The following is a 22275-nucleotide window of genomic DNA, read 5'->3' as shown; positions in this document are numbered from 1 at the left end:
TCATGCTGTGATAATAGTGGCGCAGTCATCTTATATTGGAAGTCAACCAAGTGGAAAATATGTTGGATGGCGTCGAAGCCTCTATTGGATCATCGTTTCTTCTCTCTCTCTTTGCTCTCGTCGCCCAATGATGGAGTCACATATGAGTAGAAAAGCAACAGTGTTGTGTGACTGAACAAACATGCTTCGAAACAAAACCATCATTACAATAACGTGCTTTGATGGAAATATACCCGATATTTGAATTTTGGTGAATTTCAATTGAGCCGTCTCCTCATTTTGTAACAGGACAATTGGAGTGATTATCTTAAAACCCATATTTATTGAAACATATTCATGGGTAAAAATTTCTACTTACCACGTCACATGCACTTTAAAAATATTTATACAATATCTCTACAAATGAAATCAGAAAAGAGAAAAAGAAAAACAGTGATCGAGGTGATTATAGTTTTAAAATGCTCTTTAGAGTCTATGAGGTGTTTTATTTTGAAATATATGATTGACGTATATAATTTGATTGATGAAATAATATGAAATACGCATTTAATGTATCAATATATTAATTACAAATCATGTCCAATTTAATTTTTGTCAATATAGTTGCATTTTATCTTAATGTTCTGCTTTAATTCATGTTTATTGCTTATATCTCGACAATTCAATTTTTCTCTGCTGTATGTTTTATACAATTGTATAACATTTTCACTTTTTGTCTTTTACTCCGTCTGTCAATCCTTCATAGTCTTGGTCACGTTACATGCAACTCAAGTCGCCAACTATGAAAAATGAGTTTCCTGTCAAAGCTTCATGTATCTGCCTCACCTTCAACGATACAGTTCAGTCGTTCATCAAAGTACAATTTCATGACTATACGTTGATACATAAAGAGGGAGTCACAGAATAGATTTGACCAGCAATGTCGATGTTTCTCTATAGTTCTGATATTCAAAACATAAAAATATTCATTTGGCCACAAAAGCCATTTTTTTACGAGCCTAACAAATGTCTCCTGTCTTACAGTTCCCCTCGCACCCCTTCACTCTCAATCATGATCCTCAATCTCGCTGCTCTTTCATCCCCCGGCTCAGTCATTTTGTCGGCATTTAATCTGTCAGTAAGTATCTCTACTTTGTCCCTTTAGAAAATCCATTCCTCTCTCCCTGAGAAGCCCACACATTTCTTCAGCTCCCCGTTTTCCCCCCACGTCTATCCACCAGTGTACTCTCTCCGGCTCGCTATTTCTCTCGAACCCTATCTCGTCTCCAACAGCTTAATGCAGTCTCCCCCCCCCCTTGCTCAAAAAAAACAGCCATGCGTCTCCATGTGTCTTTTCCGTCCTCCATGTTGGCCCAGATGGATGGGCAACAGAGCAGCCTATGAATCAGAGAGAGGGATGTGGGAAGAAGGGGGGCAGGGATATATCATCGACGCTGGTGGCTGGAGCCCAAGCGGCTTAGAGCGCTGGATGAGCGTAGTGAGATCAGCGCGGTACAGCCAGATAAGCCCGGTACAGGCCCACACAACACAGCGTACAGACACAAAGACACCAGAAGAGTCAACACCCGTCAGCTCCTCCCATCTTACTGTCACTTTCACGCTGACCTTGACACACATTCATCCACCGGGGCTCGTTTGTTAGGGAGCCTCTGAGCAAGGTCAGGAGCCACGAACACACCTTTTGGTAATGGATGGTGGTTTCGGGGTCGACCTCGATCGTCTACTGTCAACAGCGACATGCTGTCACACCGTCGCCTCAAATGATGTCATCGGCTGGTGGAATCACACCTTCCCTCATCGTGGAAGCAGAAGAACCATCTGTCACACCCCTCAATACCAGCACGGTTGTGATTCATTGGGACCTCAATGGCGTGAACGTTCACCGAAAAACTTAATGGAAATCAAAAAACACATTCAATATGTATTTAAAACTATAGTCTTCAGTGAAGAACTATTTTGGACGAACTGTGTGACTGAATATAGTGTATTTCTGCCTGAACACCTTCATTCTGGTTCTATAAGTTGCCAGATTTCTAATTTTCTATATGGCGATGAAATGTCATGCATTATTCTAATGTTAAAACCCCTAAAAAAAAGTCAACTGCTGGGTGAAATATTTGGATAAGTTATTTGTTTATTCATTATTATTATTTATTATTTATTAAATAAACTTATTTGTTCAGGCTTTTCCTTGATTTTCTGGAACTCCTGTTGTGTTATCAGTTTTATCTTGACCTTTAAAGTATATACTTTATTGAATATTGTTTGATTGTTTGGTCTGGAAAAGCGCTATACAAATAAAAATGACTTACTTACTTACTTAGGCCAGTCTGTCAAAGGGAGCCTGAGAGACCTGGGTGTTGTATTTGACAAAGAAGTGTCTCTAGTTTAACACTGCAGAGAAACTGTTTTCTTCGAATGAGAACAATCGGTAAACTTAGGAAAATGTTGTCACAACATGATCTGGAGCTTATAATCCATGCGTTTGTTTCTTCTCGTCTGGACATATTGTAACAGTTTGTTTTCATGTCTTAACAAGAAGGAAATGTCTCGCCTGCAGTTCATACTAAACTCTGCAGTGAGTGAACAGAAAGGTATTGTATCTACATGCATGATTGTTTATTAGAAAATGAGGTAAAATGAATATTTAGCAATAATCAAGAGTGAGACCCTGTACCGTGGGTTCTTAGGCTGTAAACCAGCATCGCAAAACTGTTTCAAACCAGAAAAAAATGAGCCTCATGACATCAGCACTTCCATGTGCGAAGATCCCGCTGAAGCAGTGACTCTGCTTTACTCTGATTCGATGGTGGAAAGAACCCTCCGAGAAAGATCGCAGGAAGAAAAAAAAGAGAAGAAAATCAGAAAAAGGCTCACTGTGGATTGATTGGGATCTTTAATATTCATAATGGTTTGTGTAGCGGGGGTCCAGAGGGGCCACTTTAATCGTTCAAAGTCATGTTATTTCTAGGGGTATGACGGGGCCACGTCATGCAGTGGTGAGCAGCAACTTGACTGTGGAGCCTCCGCTCTGATTGCAAGTCGCCTGTTAGAACCTCCCACTGAGCATTGACTTAAAGGTCACTGCACGTACGTGCTGTGATCTGGGGGGACCCTCTGATGTACAGTCACACAGTGTGTGTGTGAGCGAGCGATAGGGCACTTGGCAAAAACACACAACACTCTGAGTTCTATCGTAGCTTTGAGTCAATTTAATCAACGTTCCTGTAATGAAAGCGTCAGGTTGGGTTCTCCAAACAGTCCAGTCACCTTGGAGACTTAAAGACTGTGAAATGACTCTGTGGAGACGACTTAACCTTCCTCCGGCAATGTGACTGTGAGTGTACATTAGAAGGTGATTGGCTGACATAATATAACTCGAGATGGTTATATATAATGGCTGCCTTAATGTGTCCAAAGGTCCTTAATAAGGAAAAAAAACATTTGCTGAAAAGGGTCTACGGTTCAGTTTCCCCCTCATGACTTGTGGTTCCCCAACATTGACCCGGGAACTACTTCATCTGTCATTGTTGCAGCAACAGCCAACATGAAGGTAAGGAAAGAGAAGTTAGTGGTCTCTGCGGTGGTCTAGTTCTATTGGTACACACTGTTGTTCCACTGGTGGTCCTGCAGGGGGCAGCACACGGAGCAGCCGCAGTAGCCAGCGAAGCCTGTCAGAGTGTGAGCAGTCGGCTTTAAGCTCTTCATTCTGTCTTCTCCACTCGGCCCGGGATTAAGGCCAATCATAGAAATCACTGAGTCAGAACCGGCCCCACAATAACAGATGGAGGGACTCTCCAGTCCAGAATTTTGAAAAAAAAACATTACAGACAAACCTGCCTTGGCCGCCTCACCTAGACGCCGTCACCATCACTGACGCCAAGAGCAGAACTCCATGTGTCCACGGTGACAGGTTCAACTTCACTATCAACTCAACCTGTCACTCATCAGCTCCTGATAGTTGTACAGAGATTTGATTTATACACACACACACATATTTACATATATATACACACATACACATATATTTATATATACTCAAATATACATTTTTTTGTATATTTACTCACATACACACATATTTACATATATATATATACGCACAAATATATTTATATATACTCACATATGCACACACATACATGTTTTTGTATATATACTCACACACACACATATATATACAGACACACATATATTTATATATACTCAAATATACATTTTTTTGTATATTTACTCACATACACACATATTTACATATATATATATATACGCACAAATATATTTATATATACTCGCATATGCACACACATACATGTTTTTGTATATATACTCACACACACACATATTTACATATATACTCACACATGCACACACACACATATTTACATATATACTCACTCATGCACACACACACACATATTTACATATATACTCACACATGCACACACACACATATTTACATATATACTCACTCATGCACACACATATAAATATATTTACAAATATACTCACACATGCACACACATATACATACATTTGTATATATATACACACACACACATATTTACATATATACTCACATATGCACACACAACTACATATATTTGTATATATACACACACACACATATTTACTCACACATGCACACACATATAAATATATTTGTATACACACACACACACACACACACATTTACATATATACTCACACATGCACACACACGCACATATTTACATATATACTCACACATGCACACATATGCACCCACATATAATACATGTTTAAATATAACTTTGTGTGTTTACGTAAAACTGAACAGGCTTTTTCACTTGTGTGATGAGGAAAAAAACAAACTGCTAATCTCACGTGCACTACTGTGGAAGAGTTGTCGTGATAAAGCACGTTGTCTCACCGCGTTTAAGTTGGATGATGGACGACTTCCATTATGAATTGAAAACTGTGAAACAACCACCCACATGATAGCACTTAAAGAACGTCGACACGAGGAGAAATAATGACCCTTAATTCCAAGTCCCTGGTTGGCGTCCCTGACTAGTGAGCATTGTGGTCATTATTAGCCAACCCTGACATCACATCTACTGCATGTTGGGTTGGTGGGAGAGCGAGGCTTTATTCTGTGATCCAAAGAGCCCTGTGGCGGCCGTTTTTCACAGGCTGGATGTGTAACACTATTGTATCATGTGCTGAGATAATCCCTGCCTTTGTTTCCCTCAATAATCTTTACTCCCAGAAGCCCAAACGTTAACACTTTCACGTTTCTTCGTACATCTTTTCAGATTCCCATTTCAAATCATGCTCATATCGAAGACAACAGATGTGGGTGAAGCCAACAATCACTATCACTGCTAGATGATGGTTCTCACCGAACACTAAAAGACAGCACACCACTCTTACCCAAGATGCACTGCATCATTTGCAAGACAAATGTTTACACCAATTAATGTTGATTAAATATGAAAAACAAAGCATGTTATAATAGTATTGATTATTCAATTGAGCAAGAAAAAATTTCATTTGGATTAATTTATATTTTTATGATAACTAATGGCTTCATGCTGTCCAAAGTAGAGGAACATTTATGAAAAAACATAACGTTGTTTTTGATATTGCCATGTGAGAACACTATTATTGGGATTCTTTTTTATTAATTGAATGCTGTATACGGCAATGTGCAATCAAGCTCTTGGTGGAGGTGTGCACTGTCTCAGTGCTTATCAGAACTGGTCCAGTTTGAAGCAATCTAATTTCCTTTAAAGGGCAACTAATGTGTAGATTTAAGGTTGTCTTAAATAGATGTTGGACCTCTAGTGTATTATCAGTGTCTGTTTGTACAAAACTCTCTTTTCATTGAAATATTTAAATAAGAAAATGTGCTTAAGTCAAAACACTTTTTTTCCTGGAGACTAACCCCTGTCTACTATCAACACTCTGCTGTCAAACATTGAGGTTTGTCACCCTGTGTCATCAATTCCGGAATTCTCCGACTCCAAGGGACTGCTTGTATAAACAAAGCAGGGCGTGATTACAGCTGGCTGGAGGAGGAATCATAATGGACTTCCCTCTCGCAACATCTTGTTCGACGAGATTTTGGCCAGGGGTGAACTTTCTAAAGTAATATCATCATGATGAGAGACTTACTGCATCTTGGAGAGGAAGACTTCAACATTTGAACGGAGTGAGTCAAGAGAGTTGGAGTTACACATTAGTTGCCCTGTGAACAGTTACATATGCTTATAACGTCCCTTTAAACACTCTGAACTTCTCTCATTGTCCATTAATATGCCTTGAAAGACGTGAATGCCGTGATACATTTGTGACGCACACATAAGCACAAAAATCGGGTCATGGGAAAACAGCAAGGTCATCTTTAATAGTTTCATGATTTCCGAGAGGTGATGACCCCTTTGAAAAAGCCAAATGAGTTCCCACAGCGACCAGCAGGGGGCTCAGTGGGAGCATACAGTTGCATCTGTGCAGCAGCAGAGTGGAGATCAGCTCAGACTGCCTGGATGGAGGGATTATGATCCACCGACTGGCAAACAGAAATAAGTGCCGTGCCATCATCCTGGTGCTCGACCGTCGTATCAACAGGTGGAGGAAAATAAGATCCTTAAAATTAAGATATCATGTGTAACATTACAGGTGAGCTGAAGAAACACAACACTGGTATGTTAGCTACCCTATCTGTCAACAGGTGAGTCCTGGACTTGTTTCACTTTGATCAGAGGACACTGATCAGAACACATTATAGAACTGCTTCATGAAAACACTTTCCCTCTGATTTAGTCGAGATATTGACTTCATATAACTGAATCATACGCTCACAGATAAAAATTTAAATGAAAACATCAATTGATGGTGAATCAGGTGGGTCAGGGACAGTTGTGGACTTTATAATTGAATTTTTGGGAGGCGACCCCTTCATGAAATCTCTGACAAGCATCAGTGTCTGAAATGTCATACATGTCCTTTGATAAAAAAAAAAAAATGACAGAACATTTCAAATGGCAGTTACACTTTTCAGATAAGAATTACATTTTAGAAACATTCAGACGTTTGATTCCTCAGTGGATGGTCAGAAGAAACGATCAGATTATGTTCGTGATGGACAGCTAGAAAATGGTTTGCAGGAGACGATCCATAAACGTAGGAGAGATCGTTTTATTATTCCTACTTCTCTTGTGCTCGAGAGGAATTATCTGGTTTCATCTGCTTAGAAATGTTTTCCATTCAAGGGCAAACACTTTTGATGTCCATTTTCTACCATTTATTATCAGCTGAAGAGCAGGAAGCTGTTATTTCTTTTAAGAATGTGAGATTTAACAAGGAAGAGTAGGACGTTGCATTTGATATTTTTACTTCAAGTCGATCACACACTAATCACAGCTTATTCATTAAATGTTCTTACATAAGAATTTAACTAATTAGTCAATTGTTAGTCAACAGGTGATTTTGTGAGGTTTTTCTTCTTTAGGAGCTCCCAACTAGGAACCACTATTCAAAGAATGTCTCCTGACTGAACCGGCACCAGTTACCCTGGATCGGCACCTGTTTTCTGATGTTGTCGACTATCTTTATAACTAACTTACTATAATGATTTTTTGTACCTACTGTAACTACATGAGAAAATATTGCATAACACAACATAATCTGGATGTAATTCTATAGGGCTATTACTGCTGCTAAAGCTTTGTAAATGCGTGAAAGGATTTGCAAATATATACGTGGATCTGTACAGGGATCCACAAATGCTTAAGTCAATTTAGGGATGTGTAACTTGATTTGTAAATGTGTTATACAGAATAATAAGTAAGTAAGTAAGTAATTTGTATTTATATAGCGCTTTTCCAGACCAGGGTCACAAATCTCTTAAACAATCAATAAAATATTCAATAAAGTATATACTTTAAAGATCAAGTTAAAACTGACAACACAACAGGAGTTCCAGAAAATCGAGGAAAAGCCTGAACAAATAGAAACGTCTTAATATGTTTCTTGAAGGAGTCAGTAGATCATCAAACACAGAGGGAGAGGAAGATCGTTCCAAAGCTTAGGAGCAACAGTCTGGAAGGATTTCTCTCCTCTGGTCCGGAACCGTGTTCAGGAACCATCAGTAGATTCTGATCCACAGACCTCAGAGCCCGAGCTGGGGTGTAAGGCTGGATCAGATCAGTGATGTAAGTGTGCACAAATCTATTAAAAAAGTTAAGCATCACAAACTTTCACAACTTCAGAGAAAAATCTGATGTTTTTTTTTGCAGTCCTGCCGCGTTTCACGATCTGTGAACGTGTAATAGGATTTGTATACAAACGCATCAGCTGCAATGACACCGTCCCGCCAGTAGGCGGCGGATACGCCTCTGTGCAGCTGAGTTGACACAGATTGAACAAGAACAAGACCCAAAATTGAATCAAGTGATCAGCTGTTTTTATTTGACAACTGGATGATCCCATGAAATCCGAACGCACAACAACTCCATGGACCTTAAGACTTGTAGATGGCTATTCCATGCAGCTGGACCTTCACCATTAATTGTGATCAATTAAACCAGGAATAACTTAAAATCAAACTGATCTGAAAATTCTCTCATCTTTTTAGAGGAAGGCCATATATCGTACACTTTGTTAATCCAGTGGCCCAGATTGTTGTCGACATTTTTTAAATGTAAAATAACAACGACTTTAATTTTGTATGAAAATATCAAATGAATGAACTCGTATTCAAGAGCCGAGTTAATTCGGGCGTGTCAAGGCGTTACGTTTAAAGGTGACAAAGCGCTTGTTGTTATGGTTTGCGTTTACGACTTTCCAATGAGCGTGTGTCGGATCATGCCTGGAAGGAAAAGCAATCGGTTCGAAACTCCATTGGAATCAATCAGCAGAGTGAACAAACAGTTTATGTTAAACAGACCAGCAGATTCTCTCTCTCCCCCGCTGGTGGCCCTCGGTTTCGGGAGCGGCTCGCGGTCCTGCATCAGCAGGTGTTTGCTTCCTTATCAAAGCAGCTCCCTCTTCATCTGTGACCCACACCTGCCATCCTCTCCATCATCTCCTCCGCCCTCCAGACCTGCAGCGCCCCCCCCCCTACTTTTCCCCGCTTGTCATATCTGTCAGAGCTGTTCATTTGCCTCTGTTGCTTCAGGCTTCAAATTTAATTTGGTTTCAATCTGCTGTAATTGCTTTGAGAGACGTCCGTGTCTGCGTGTTTTCCATCTTTGGGTGTCTGCCGGAATACCGCATGAGTGTGTGTGTCCCCTCCGAGTGCGAGTGGAAGGTCTGGACTTGTGTTTGTGTTGGGGTGTCCCTGGTGGACATTTGCCCCCTGCGAGTGGTTCATGATAGTTTGTCAAACCACTGTTAGCACGGCTACAGATTCGGCACAAAACTTTCTTTTTTAACTTCTTTAACCGCCGCTGACGTAACAGAAATGACAAAAGTTGTTTTGTTGATTGATGGAATGCTGTGTTTCACGCTCCTTGGCATCCTTCGATATCCCAAACCGAATGACCAGTCATAAAGACGGCACTGAATAAATAGATCAGTTATAATCTTAAACGATTTGTCAATGAACCAACAACAACAATAAATAGGTCATTAAATATCAATGCTCACTGATCGTTACTCTCCATGGAATCTGCTCATTAAATCACTCGGGTCAAAAATACGACCTCCTTCCAGTATAATTCAGCCATAGCTGTATTATAGCAGCAGATAGCGAGGAATATATATGAGTCGTCCACTATCATTGGCTGATAAGAGCCGGTATTGGAACACACCACCATCTGAGGAGCGTTTAGAAAATCACACATACAGTGTAACCAGAATATAGATTAGCTCACTTCCCACTTTTTTTCCAGCGATATAATTCCGCTACTTCCATTATTGTATTGCGAGGAATGACAGGATTAGCCGTGGCGTGGTTTAAACATCTGATGATATCGCCGTCTCCTGGGTGAACAATTAATCCCTCTCAGCGCTTTTCTTCTCATCACCCTCCCACTCTATCTAGACTTCATCTTCTTTTTTCTGTTTCCTCTCTCCTTCCCTCTCTTCCTCCTGGTGGAGATCCAACTGCACATGGGGAACCCTGAGCCAAGTATCCTGGCGTTAAAACACCAACATATTAATAGATTACCTAAAAAAATGTTTTTCCTTGATAGTTTTTAGTTTGAGCCCAATGATAATGACAAACCATTTTTGTAAGTAAGTAAGTAATTTTTATTTATATAGCACTTTTCCAGACCAGGGTCACAAAGCGCTTAAACAATCAAAACAATATTCAATAAAGTATATACTTTAAAGATCAAGATAAAACTGATAACACAACAGGAGTTCCAGAAAATCAAGGAAAAGCCTGAACAAATAAAAACGTCTTAAGATGTTTCTTTTGTAGCCTCGATGTCTGTGTGAAATTCAAATATTTCCATTTTTTTTAAAAAATCAAATGAAAACCATATTTAATCCAGTAGACAAGAACCGGGCAACACCAGGTCATGACACCAGAATACATCAGTGACAGCCCAACAGTGTGTTTGTTTCTAATGTTCATGGTTTGACTAACTTGCTAGCTTAGTCCAGAATCACAACAGTTGCCGAGCAGCAGTCGAACAACACATCTAAATGACTTTGCCACCATGAGAGCCATTGCCAGCGTGTGCACGTGTTAAATTGTGTCCTCCGTGTCACACACCCGTGGACAGGGTTCCATGCTAATGCAAACAACGGCGGACTCACAATGTTAATGTTTGAACAGTCCGCGGGGGCTCGTCCTCATACAATCAATACTCCTCGGTCACACAGAAATTATTGTTTGACTGTTGGGCGCGCGGATGGAAGTGCTCAGCATTGACATGTGCTCCCACTGAGCGCTGTTGTAATGTAAAACCAGGAGAGAAAAAAACCCTCTGAATAGAGGAGCAGCACCTGAAAGCCTTGTTTCTAATGCACGTATGTGGGCTCATGTGGTCTTAGACAAATGAAATCAAATGTTCATGATGTCAGTTTTCCTCTTGGTTGCCTTGGTTTTAGCTCTAATCTCACCTTTTTATTCTAAAATTGGTTCCATACAGCGGACAAACAAACACTTTTCAAAGACAATTGTGTTTGTCAGTCACTTACTTCTGTGCAATGTTTGCAGTGCTATTAGGTTACTTTTATGTACTTTTGTCAAACTGATAACAACCTTCATAGTCCATGTCAAGTGGATTTGATCAATTTATTCTCAGACAGACATTTTATATACGATACAAATGATTAAATTCTATATCATTTAGGAAAGATGATGCATTCAAAAATGATAACTGTTCTTATGCAGAAACCCTGAGAGAACCAGACTCGCATGTGGATTGTTTTCTGATAAAAATTATGCAATTATAATGAATTGTAAATACACTTGTCACACATCTTAATACCTTTTTATTTTTGCAGGCTTTTTCTAAAATATCTTGTAGCCGCCATGTTTGTCAACGTGTTTCCTTGCACTACAAAGTTTTTAAAAAATTTGTATGTATTTTTAACTATGTATTGTTTTGACCTTGGTCTGTGAAAAGCGCTTTACAAATAAAACTCCCCCACTTACTTATTATCAAGGGAGGTGACAAACATATTTTAAGATTCATTCAGTGTTGGTGGGCATTGTTTATATGTGTCGACCTATCGTCTCCTGCCCCAGTGATCAGGTGACCACAGTCAACCAATGAGGTGAGTAAATGATGTCATTGGATGTCAAAGAGATAAAACAGCATATGTTTGCGTGTGATGTGTTTCGAGGAGGATCTCCATTTTTTAAACTGAAGCAGGATAAACCGATGCTGCATCTTTCAACTTATCGTTCCACCACAACTTTAGAGTCTGGCATTAACAGCTGCAGGAGGCGAAAGATTTTAAGTTTAAAGAATGATTTGTGTTTGTAATTTTTATTTTAAGGTAAACACCTTCAATGAAATTCAACAATCAAGTAATGTTGTTATTGATGAGTTATTGTTTTAATTCTTCCCTTCACCCCTTCAGATGTAAAAATATATTTTTGAAGTTTGATTGAAATCTTTCAGTTGATTTATATGGTTAATGAAAATAAAGTAGAATAGTGACAGGTCATGGCCAAAGTTGACTCATCTAAGACACAACTTGCATCAGCAAAACAAACACAAATTTGAATATTTATTCTCATTACTGTGATTATTAACCTGTTATTACCTTTGTCAAATGAGATCCAGTCATTTGTTGGTGAATAATTGCTAGGAAGCTCCAACATAATTGCTAACCGAGATCTCAACCTTCATCCTGCAATACATTAATCACGCATCAACACTGTCACCAACACCGGATAGCAAGGGAAGAATCAGAAAGTCATCTCCACCGGAGAAAATATTGATTCGTATTAAACTCGTAGATGGACCATTTTACACTTTGCTGAGGTCAATTATTATTATATAGGAACTGCAGGGGTGGCGATTTTGCCAACCTGCAAAAAAAGCCTCAAAACTTTACCTGCTATTGTATTGATGAGAAGAATCGATAGTCGATGCAAGACAGTTGATGGACGAACTGGCGAGGAAGTGAATGTCAGGGCAGTCTTGTTCAATAAAGTCAATCTTCTATGTGACACTGATGTCGCAGCACTTTCAACAAGCTCGAACAGTACAACCAGTGTATCACACTTTTAGACAAAATGTTGTGTTTGTGTGCTTTTTTTCTCAATTGTGCTTTGTATCTGATCGTATATCCCTGTCTTATATCTACGGGAAACAATTGAATTCCGTTTTTTCTGATCTAAGATCTTCTAATTAAACATTAGAAAAAAGAGAAATGTTCATAACATTAGGACTATTCAGAGGTTTAAGTTAATGTAGTGGGGAACATGAAGTAAAGTGGCCTTCACATGCCTTCAAAACTGAATGATATGAATTCAGTATTACTCCAGAATCTTAAACACATGATCAATGTGTGTGACCAATCTTGTCCGACATTCTCTCTATTCTGGCAGCCGAAAAACGCCGGGGCGACCACGGAACCATGGAACTTCCTGTAGTGAGTGGCCACTGGTGAATTTAATCTCAGTGTCAGTGTGATATGAATCATGAAAGCGAGAAGAAAGGAGCTGGTTTTGCTGACTCTGACAATAAAGCTGTGCTAGATAAATGAGAGCATCAAGGGGAGGTAGAGCCAAAGGCTTGCAAGTCTCCACCATATCCAATCAGCCTAACGAGGCTGAAAATGTGCACATTCATATGGATCTGGGATTCAATTATTGCCTTTAAACATAGACAAGTGCAGCCGTGAAAATGAAGCTTCAAAGTGTCATGTTAGTCAGAGGAACATTTGGATGAACGTGTCCCTTATAATACAATGAAATAGTTTTTTCTAACAGATGGTATGGATGACAACATGAACTGCACTGAGACAAAAAATCCTAATAAAAATGTAAAAAACATTCTATAAGAGAATTCATAAAACCATGCTCGAGTAAGAAACATGGATAATTTGCATTACTTCAATTACCAATCATTTAAGTGAAACTAAAGCGATATATAAGTAAGTAATTTTTATTTGTATAGTGCTTTTCCAGACCAGGGTCACAAAGCGCTTAAACAATCAAAACAATATTCAATAAAGTAGATACTTTAAAGGGCAAGATAAAACTGATAACACACAGGAGTTCCAGAAAATCAAGGAAAAGCCTGAACAAATAAGATGAACTTCTAATCCAAATATTGGTGAGTAAAACAATATTTGGAATATATTTGACAGTGCAAGGACGACACATGCACGTATATAACACAAGCTCAATTTCAAACTGAAAGGACTGACAGACATTTCCTTTTTATAATGGAGCTTCATGGAAGAGACAGCATAGTGCACGTAAACTAATAAAACTCTCTGTGATTGGGTTATGGTTCAATAAAATTACATCAAACCGTGGCACAGAATTGGCCTGGCACGGATGAACTGGTTATTTAGCATTGAATGCTTTATTTTGAAAAAGGAAACGTATGAAAAACTTTTATTCTGGAATTTGATCTGTTGTTAAGGGTTAGAATGAACTTCTTACACATTTATGAACGTACATTTGTCCCTAATCCTGCATTATCTCCATTTACATTGTGAATATTACACTATATTTAAACCTTTTTCACTTCACAGAATAGTGATTAAAACGACAATTTATACAACAACGAGATGAACAAAAACTACATTTTGTGGTAAATGCAATGACTACTTCTGTGAGCAGCAGCTGTTAAAACGGCTTCTAAATCCACAACTCCACTATAATCGAAATATCTGTTCATTGTTCCATCAACAAGAGTCAGAAAGAAAAAAATGAATGGATGGATGGATGGATGGATGGATGGATGGATGGATGGATGGATGGATGGATGGATGGATGGATGGATGGATGGATGGATGGATGGATGGATGGATGGATGGATGGATGGATGGATGGATGGATGGATGGATGGATGGATGGATGGATGGATGGATGGATGGAGGTCTCCTCAGGGAAATGGTTTCATTAAAAAAAGACAAGAACAAAGTGCAATAAAAATAAAGTGCAAGATGACACAATCTAAGTCTCTGAGTTTTCACTTCCCTCCTGCCCCCAAACTCAGAATTAAACATCCTAATAGCACAAGGAATGAATGAGTCCCTGAGTCTATTAGTGTTGCACTAACATACACTGAAAGAGAAAAGATCAATGGGAAAAGCCAATCGTTACAGGTCAATTCATTTATTATACATTTGATCTGATATGTGATACCTTTTTCATCTGGGACAGTTGATAGCATCTCAGCCTTGCTAACAAATTACAAATGTTGTCTCAAGCCAGCTCAAGTACTTGTCTTTTCTTTCCAAAAGTGGTCGTAAAGAGATGTTCGACAGCCGGTCTTAGAAGGAAGTAAACACCTACATGACACTGGACACTAAAGAGGTTGTATAAAGGCTTATCACTGCGGTCAATACATGTAGATTTACAATCAATTTACACTGTTAGAGTTGAACTGTGTGTTCATTCGCTAAATTGCCTTTTTCAGTTTCTCATCATCGGTGTGTCGCTAACTCTGCGCTCAGATATTACGTTTCAAAAGCACATCATAATGCTTGATGGAGGAAGGCGAGAGACACGCTATGTGGAGTGAGTCGTTGTGTACACTGAGAAGTTTAACCTTGACTCAGAGCGTCGCCTGACAAGCGTCTGCCTCCTGTAGTAATCCAGGAATAATCTTCATCCACAAAGGCCCAGCAGTCGGGCAGAACCAATGTTCTGTCCCGGATCGAATATTGCTCCATTCCGCACCAACTGCTGGTCTGTGTGCGGGACCGACATTGATCCCGGACCACCAAACCTCCCCCCGCCACGGAGGAGCCGTCGGAGAACCGGAGGAAGGAAAGATGAAGCTGGTGAGAAAATCTACAAAAATGGGTTCAATCCGGATCACAGCAACTGCTTCCTCTCTAAGACCTCTCATCATAATTATCCATGTTTTGAATTTATTACTTTATAAAGTCAATCTGAAATATCAGCGAACGAGAGGTTACGAGAGCAGAGTCTATTATGACATAATAGTCATTTGAATACATTTTTATCCAGAAATATGTAGACAGACATACTGATGAAGATGAATATATAGACTCAAATAGACTCAAGGACTCATCCATTCCTCGGGCTATTAAATTGTACAATTCTGAGTTTGGGGGCAGGAGTGGAGTAAAAGTATCATGATGTTCTGTTCTATGTTAGTCTTTGTATCCTTTGTCTTTGTTATTCTTCTTTGATCTATGTTCTTTATCTTTATCTTAAGACTCGGATTGTATCATATTGTTCTTTCTCTTTATTTCTCTTTGTTATTGTTCTTATTTTATTTTGATTTATTTTTTATGAAAAATTGATGTATTTGCTGTGGCTATTGGAAAAAAAACAATTTTCTCCTGACCTCCTGAGGGATCAATAAAGCCTTACCTTAGCTTACACATGCGAAATGTATTTGAACAAATTAGAAAGGTTTTCTCTTTTTTCCAATCTATAATTTATTTTTATTTTATTATAGGTAAAAATACAAACATTATTAGTAGCTGCCACTAAATAAACCAACCCTTTGGTCGGTTTTCATGATCTTGAAAGCTTAACAGACCAATTTAATCTGAGTATAGACACAAAAAATGTATTAATAATATTTTAAAATAAATAAACAAACATTGCAAGTTTATCGCAGTAATGTTTCTATGACCAGAATGATTAGAACATCATGAAGAAATTAAATAATAATGAGCAGCAAACATGTGGCAAAAAATAACTCAAATGAACATTATTGTGAAATGAAGAAACAAACAGAGGATTGTTTTAAAACACAGGTGACGGCGCTCAGATGTGTTAAATTGCCACCCACACACACACCCACACACACACACACACACCGACACACGTCCAATTACTTCACAGCATTGTGACAGTATTAACTTCCGATGTGCGTCTGGCCCCGGAGCTATTAATTGACTTTTAAATAGTCGACCATTAGCAGCCGTTTAAATGAGCAGACGAACTCGTCTGCCTCGCTCGGGCATCCGTCCCCTGGACCGGCGTGTTCAGCCATCTATCATGGCGGCAAGTGATGTTTCAAGAGCAAGAGCGAGAGCCAAATGATCCATGATACAAATAAAAAAAAGAAAAATGTCATTATGACCGCCGTGCACGTACTACGACGGAGCAACATGTGAGGTCACTTCGACGAAGCTGCCATTTTATGTTAGCAGACCCCGTCGGCTTATGCCGAAAACTGAACCTGAGCTTGTAAAATTGTGATCAATGACGGGGATTAATGCGTATCAAAGGCAGGAGAGAGAGAACCAGCACTCTTTTATCTCAGGTCCTGGAGATTATGGAGGTGAAACGGAGATTGGCAGCATAAAGGAAGGATAGAGAAGAGAAGCTAGTGAGGTTTTTTTTCAACACCTTTGATTTTACACGCTTGTTAAACGTAACTCCCATTGGAACTTTTCCTACATTTTCCCTTGAAAGCAGACCTCTTGCCTTTACAGTCAATTGGAAAAATGTTTTAACTACTTTTCTCTTTTTAACTTATTTTTTGTTCGTCTTTTCCTATTATTGCTCTAAAATGAACAATCCTCTGTACCAGGGGATCTATTTGCACCACAGACTGGTTTGGCGTAGCTTTAATTGACCCTAGAACAGGGGTGGGCAATTAAAATTCTTCAAGGGCCAAATTAAATTCTGTGAATGTTGTTAGGGTAAGGTAAGGTAAGGTAAAACTTTGACAAAGGTAAAAGGTGACATTTATTAAGATAAATAAGATCCAATTTTATTCTTGTATATCTGAGTTTTTTTTCAAAACTTTTCTTCAACTAAAATATTTTGAGGGATTAATATATACTCAAAAAATGACAAACAAAAAGGAGGGAAAGTTAGTGTTATGTGAAAATGTAAATGAATAATAAATATAAAATACTATTTTTAATGCATTAGAACCATTTATACATGATCATACATTACGATGGCCGCATAAATACAGTCAAGGGGCCGCATGTGGCCCCCGGGCCGCACTTTGCACAGGTCTGTCCTAGAACCTCGACCCCATTAAATATAGTCATGGATCCACCTCACGCTACCACGAGAGCACCACAGACACTTCCAGCAGCTCCTCACAGTATTTGATGAAATAACTGATAAACAAACAAAGTCTCCGTTTGCTGCTGCCCGTCACTCAGAAAAAAAAAGGTACCAGAAAAACTTACACTTGACTGCCCTTTAAGGCAAAACACCTGCCAATCACAAAAACGTGTTCAGTCATTATGTTATGACAGACTGGCTGGACTTGTGACAGGTTCTCAAACCTCAAGACTACAGGGAGGAGGGGGCTCGAGCGGAAAAACAAAACTTATTCAAAGTATTTAATAGTTGTCACTTTAAATCCATCTCATGTACAGTTCCCCTCCCTTTCTTATATTATTATTATTTTTTTTATTTTTTTTTATTTTTATTTTTTTTATTGTTATTTCATCTTGACTTTTTTGCTATGTATATTTATATTTATTTTTATTTTTTTTTGTTACGCCGATATTTGTGGAGGGACGGCAAAGAAAGAATTTCATTGCATAGGGAAACGTGTTTCTCGATGTATATGACAATAAACACTTTGAATCTTGAATCTAGTTGTTGTTCACCGGTGGTTTAAAATGTTCCTGTTAAACATAGTGAAGAGACGTTCAAAATATAGTGTAGTTACTTAATGTTACAAGTCATTTAGTTTTATTCGACGCTACTTGAACAAGTCACCATGTCATTAATAAGTGACTTTGCTGTTTGGGAAAGTTAAAATCATGGAAAAACCTGCATAAATAAAAATGCCTTAAGATGTTTCTTGAAGGAGTCAGTAGATCATCAAACACAGAGGGAGAGGAAGATCGTTCCAAAGCTTAGGAGCAACAACCTGGAAAGATTTCTCTGAAGTGTGTGCGAGGAACCAGCAGTAGATTCTGATCCACAGACCTCAGAGCCCGAGCTGGGGTGTAAGGCTGGATCAGATCACTGATGTAAGGAGGAGTCTGACCATGAATAGATCTGAAAGTAAGAACCAGAATTTTAGAGTTGATCCTGAAAGAAACTGGAAGCCAGTGAAGAGTTAAAGGATCGGAGTAAGTAAGTAAGTAAGTAAGTAATATTTATTTATATAGCGCTTTTCGAGACCAAGGTCACAAAGCGCTTAAACAATCAAAACAATACTCAATAAAGTATATACTTTAAAGATCAAGATAATACTGAGAACAACACAGGAGTTCGAGAAATTCAAGGAAAAGCCTGAACAAATAGAAACGTCTTAAGATGTTTCTTAAAGGAGTCAGTAGATCCATCAAGCAATGTGAGTTCTTCTACTAGAGCGGGTCAGAATTCTCGCTGCAGAGTTTTGTATCAACTGCAGTCGAGACAGATCCTTCTTGTTGAGACACGAAAATAAACTGTTACAATAGTCCAAACGAGAAGATACAAACAAATGGATAACATGACCTCCTTGGCAGAGGTAATAATGAGTTAAGAAATTGAGCAACAGGAGTTACGCTTCCAACCTTCAATCATTGTAGCTGCAGAAATAAAAGAATGGACTTTACAAATAAGAAGTGTTCAGCCAGCTGTATGACTTTAATCACAACTAATAACTTTTTTTTAAACCTGCTCCACGTCTGATTCGGAAAAACAAGCAGAGACGGGAGTGAGAACGACTCCCACTTAAGGAGGAACCACGAGGGGGAAAAGTGACGGCGCACTGAAAATGAATGCTAACCGGAGAGGAATGGTAAAAAGGGAGAGAATAATTCAATCTGCAGCCGCCTCAGCCAATCCGCCGAGGAGAAGCGAGTTAAGGGGGGGAGAGGCTGAGCGTCGCCTCCCCTCCTCCCGTCCACGGCGGGGCGAGGGTGGCGTTCGCCCAGATAAGCTGCGGCCAAGCCAAGATTAACTGCTTGCTCTGATGGAAGAACAAAATAAAGGCATGTGGACCTCGGTTTTCCTCGGCTGCTCTGAGTGAACGTCCTGCACTGAAGAGCCGAACGACAACACTTCAGCACCGCTCAGGCACAACAACCATCCTCCACTAGAATTGACATGACAATGTGACCTTACATTTTATACATTCATGTTCCTCCTTAAAAGCTGACTTATCACGAATGTCGGGGGTCAGAGGACAGAAGTAAAAGTCCCCATACGAGACCAACAAGATTAGTTCAGTCAAGTTGTTATTTGGGCTGAAAATGTCCATGTTATTTCATGTTTTATACATTTTATTTAATCATGCTTAATATTTATGTAAAGGGCTTGAAGATATGGGAGAAAACTCCGGAACACACTTTCCCAGTAATCCCGGAAAAATTACTTTCTCCAGAAAGATGAAAACCCCTACAGATATCCAAGAAGCACATTTTCTTCCCCAACATGTTATTTCAAAGGATGTGGTTTCATTTTATGCCTAAATTATTGTAAATATATAAAGATTTGTTTTTCAATCATTATTTTTTAAATGCTTTTGCATTTTGTTCATCTCAAATCTTTATAGCCAACACACAGATATAATCAGACTTTTATTTGCTTTTAATTAAACCATTTTTGTGTATAAAAATAAATGAAAAAGATTACAATTTAAATTAAATTTAAAGAGAAAATATTTTTTCACCTTAATATTCAACCTTGCCAACTCATCTTGAAAGACTACATTCCTTTTTTTTAAAAATTTGAACCTAAAAACCGAATACAACTAAAGTATAATGGATGATCAGTCGCGCTAGTTAGACACAACAAGAACACATGTACACGTCACTTCAGCTATGTAAGCGCACCACACTGTGAAAACAGCTTCGATCAGTGGTCCGTCAGAAACTAACGGCTTCTTTCAGGACACGAGCCCATTATTTGCTTTGCCGGCTCCATGCGGGGAAGAAGAGGCTGGGCGCCGAAGCAGAACCGGGCTCCTGATCACACTAAAATTAAAGAGCATCTGAGCAGCGTCGGTAACAGGCTGAGGAGACGAGTCCGGCATCCAGAGATTATTCTGCAACAGGAAGGAAGGGGGGGGGGGGATAAAAAAGGCGCTTTCTCCAGAAGAAGCATCCAAACTTTTTAATACACTTTTATTTGTGGCGATATGCACTCGCTTTCCAATTCTCATGCAAAGCGGATCTGAAGTGATGTTCTTTATGAAAGATGTATTGACAGTGAAGATCCTTTTTTTTTTTTTTTAGCTCCACCTCAACCTTCTCTGTCAACAAAAGTTTCTTGACAAACTTCCTGCTATGTGGAAACACATTCTGACTCCAGCTGGTGGAGTTGATGAGAGAGTTTATTGAGATCCTTAAAAATAATGCTCCTCACAGAGTGACTCTGGAATAATGATCCTCAAAGATTGACTCAGGAATAATGCTCCTCACAGAGTGACTCAGGAATAATGATCCTCAAAGAGTGACTCAGGAATAATGCTCCTCACAGAGTGATTCAGGAATAATGCTCCTCACAGAGTGACTCAGGAATAATGCTCCTCACAGAGTGACTCAGGAATAATGCTCCTCAAAGAGTGATTCAGGAATAATGCTCCTCACAGAGTGACTCAGGAATAATGCTCCTCACAGAGTGATTCAGGAATAATGCTCCTCACAGAGTGACTCAGGAATAATGCTCCTCACAGAGTGACTCAGGAATAATGCTCCTCACAGAGTGACTCAGAAATAATGCTCCTCACAGAGTGACTCAGGAATAATGCTCCTCACAGAGTGACTCAGGAATAATGCTCCTCACAGAGTGATTCAGGAATAATGCTCCTCACAGTGACTCAAGAATAATGTTCCTCACAGAGTGACTCAGGAATAATGCTCCTCACAGAGTGACTCAGAAATAATGCTCCTCACAGTGACTCAAGAATAATGCTCCTCACAGATTGACTCAGGAATAATGCTCCTCACAGAGTGACTCAGGAATAATGCTCCTCACAGAGTGACTCAGGAATAATGCTCCTCACAGAGTGACTCAGGAATAATGCTCCTCACAGAGTGACTCAGGAATAATGCTCCTCACAGATTGACTCAGGAATAATGCTCCTCACAGAGTGACTCAGGAATAATGCTCCTCACAGAGTGACTCAGGAATAATGCTCCTCACAGAGTGACTCAGGAATAATGCTCCTCACAGAGTGACTCAGGAATAATGTTCCTCAAAGAGTGACTCAGGAATAATGCTCCTCACAGAGTGACTCAGGAATAATGCTCCTCACAGAGTGACTCAGGAATAATGCTCCTCACAGAGTGACTCAGGAATAATGCTCCTCACAGAGTGACTCAGGAATAATGCTCCTCACAGAGTGACTCAGGAATAATGCTCCTCACAGAGTGACTCAGGAATAATGCTCCTCAAAGAGTGACTCAGGAATAATGCTCCTCACAGAGTGACTCAGGAATAATGCTCCTCACAGAGTGACTCAGGAATAATGCTCCTCACAGAGTGACTCAGGAATAATGCTCCTCACAGATTGACTCAGGAATAATGCTCCTCACAGAGTGACTCAGGAATAATGCTCCTCACAGTGACTCAAGAATAATGCTCCTCACAGAGTGACTCAGGAATAATGTTCCTCAAAGAGTGACTCAGGAATAATGCTCCTCACAGAGTGACTCAGGAATAATGCTCCTCACAGATTGACTCAGGAATAATGCTCCTCACAGAGTGACTCAGGAATAATGCTCCTCACAGTGACTCAAGAATAA

General features: G+C 39.3%; 1 protein-coding gene across 5 annotated transcripts in view; it reads right to left on the bottom strand.

Moving 5' to 3' along the window:
- The window catches only part of cacna2d2a (calcium channel, voltage-dependent, alpha 2/delta subunit 2a), a 165306-nt gene that overhangs the window by 86690 nt on the left and 56341 nt on the right, over positions 1-22275 (bottom strand). The window lies entirely within an intron of this gene.

The sequence above is a fragment of the Callionymus lyra genome, chromosome 10 (genome assembly GCF_982586985.1).
Source record: "Callionymus lyra chromosome 10, fCalLyr1.hap1.1, whole genome shotgun sequence".
Classification (NCBI taxonomy): Eukaryota; Metazoa; Chordata; class Actinopteri; order Syngnathiformes; family Callionymidae; genus Callionymus; species Callionymus lyra.
Note: the sequence above shows the minus strand (reverse complement) of the source record. Positions and strands in the feature narration are given on the sequence as shown.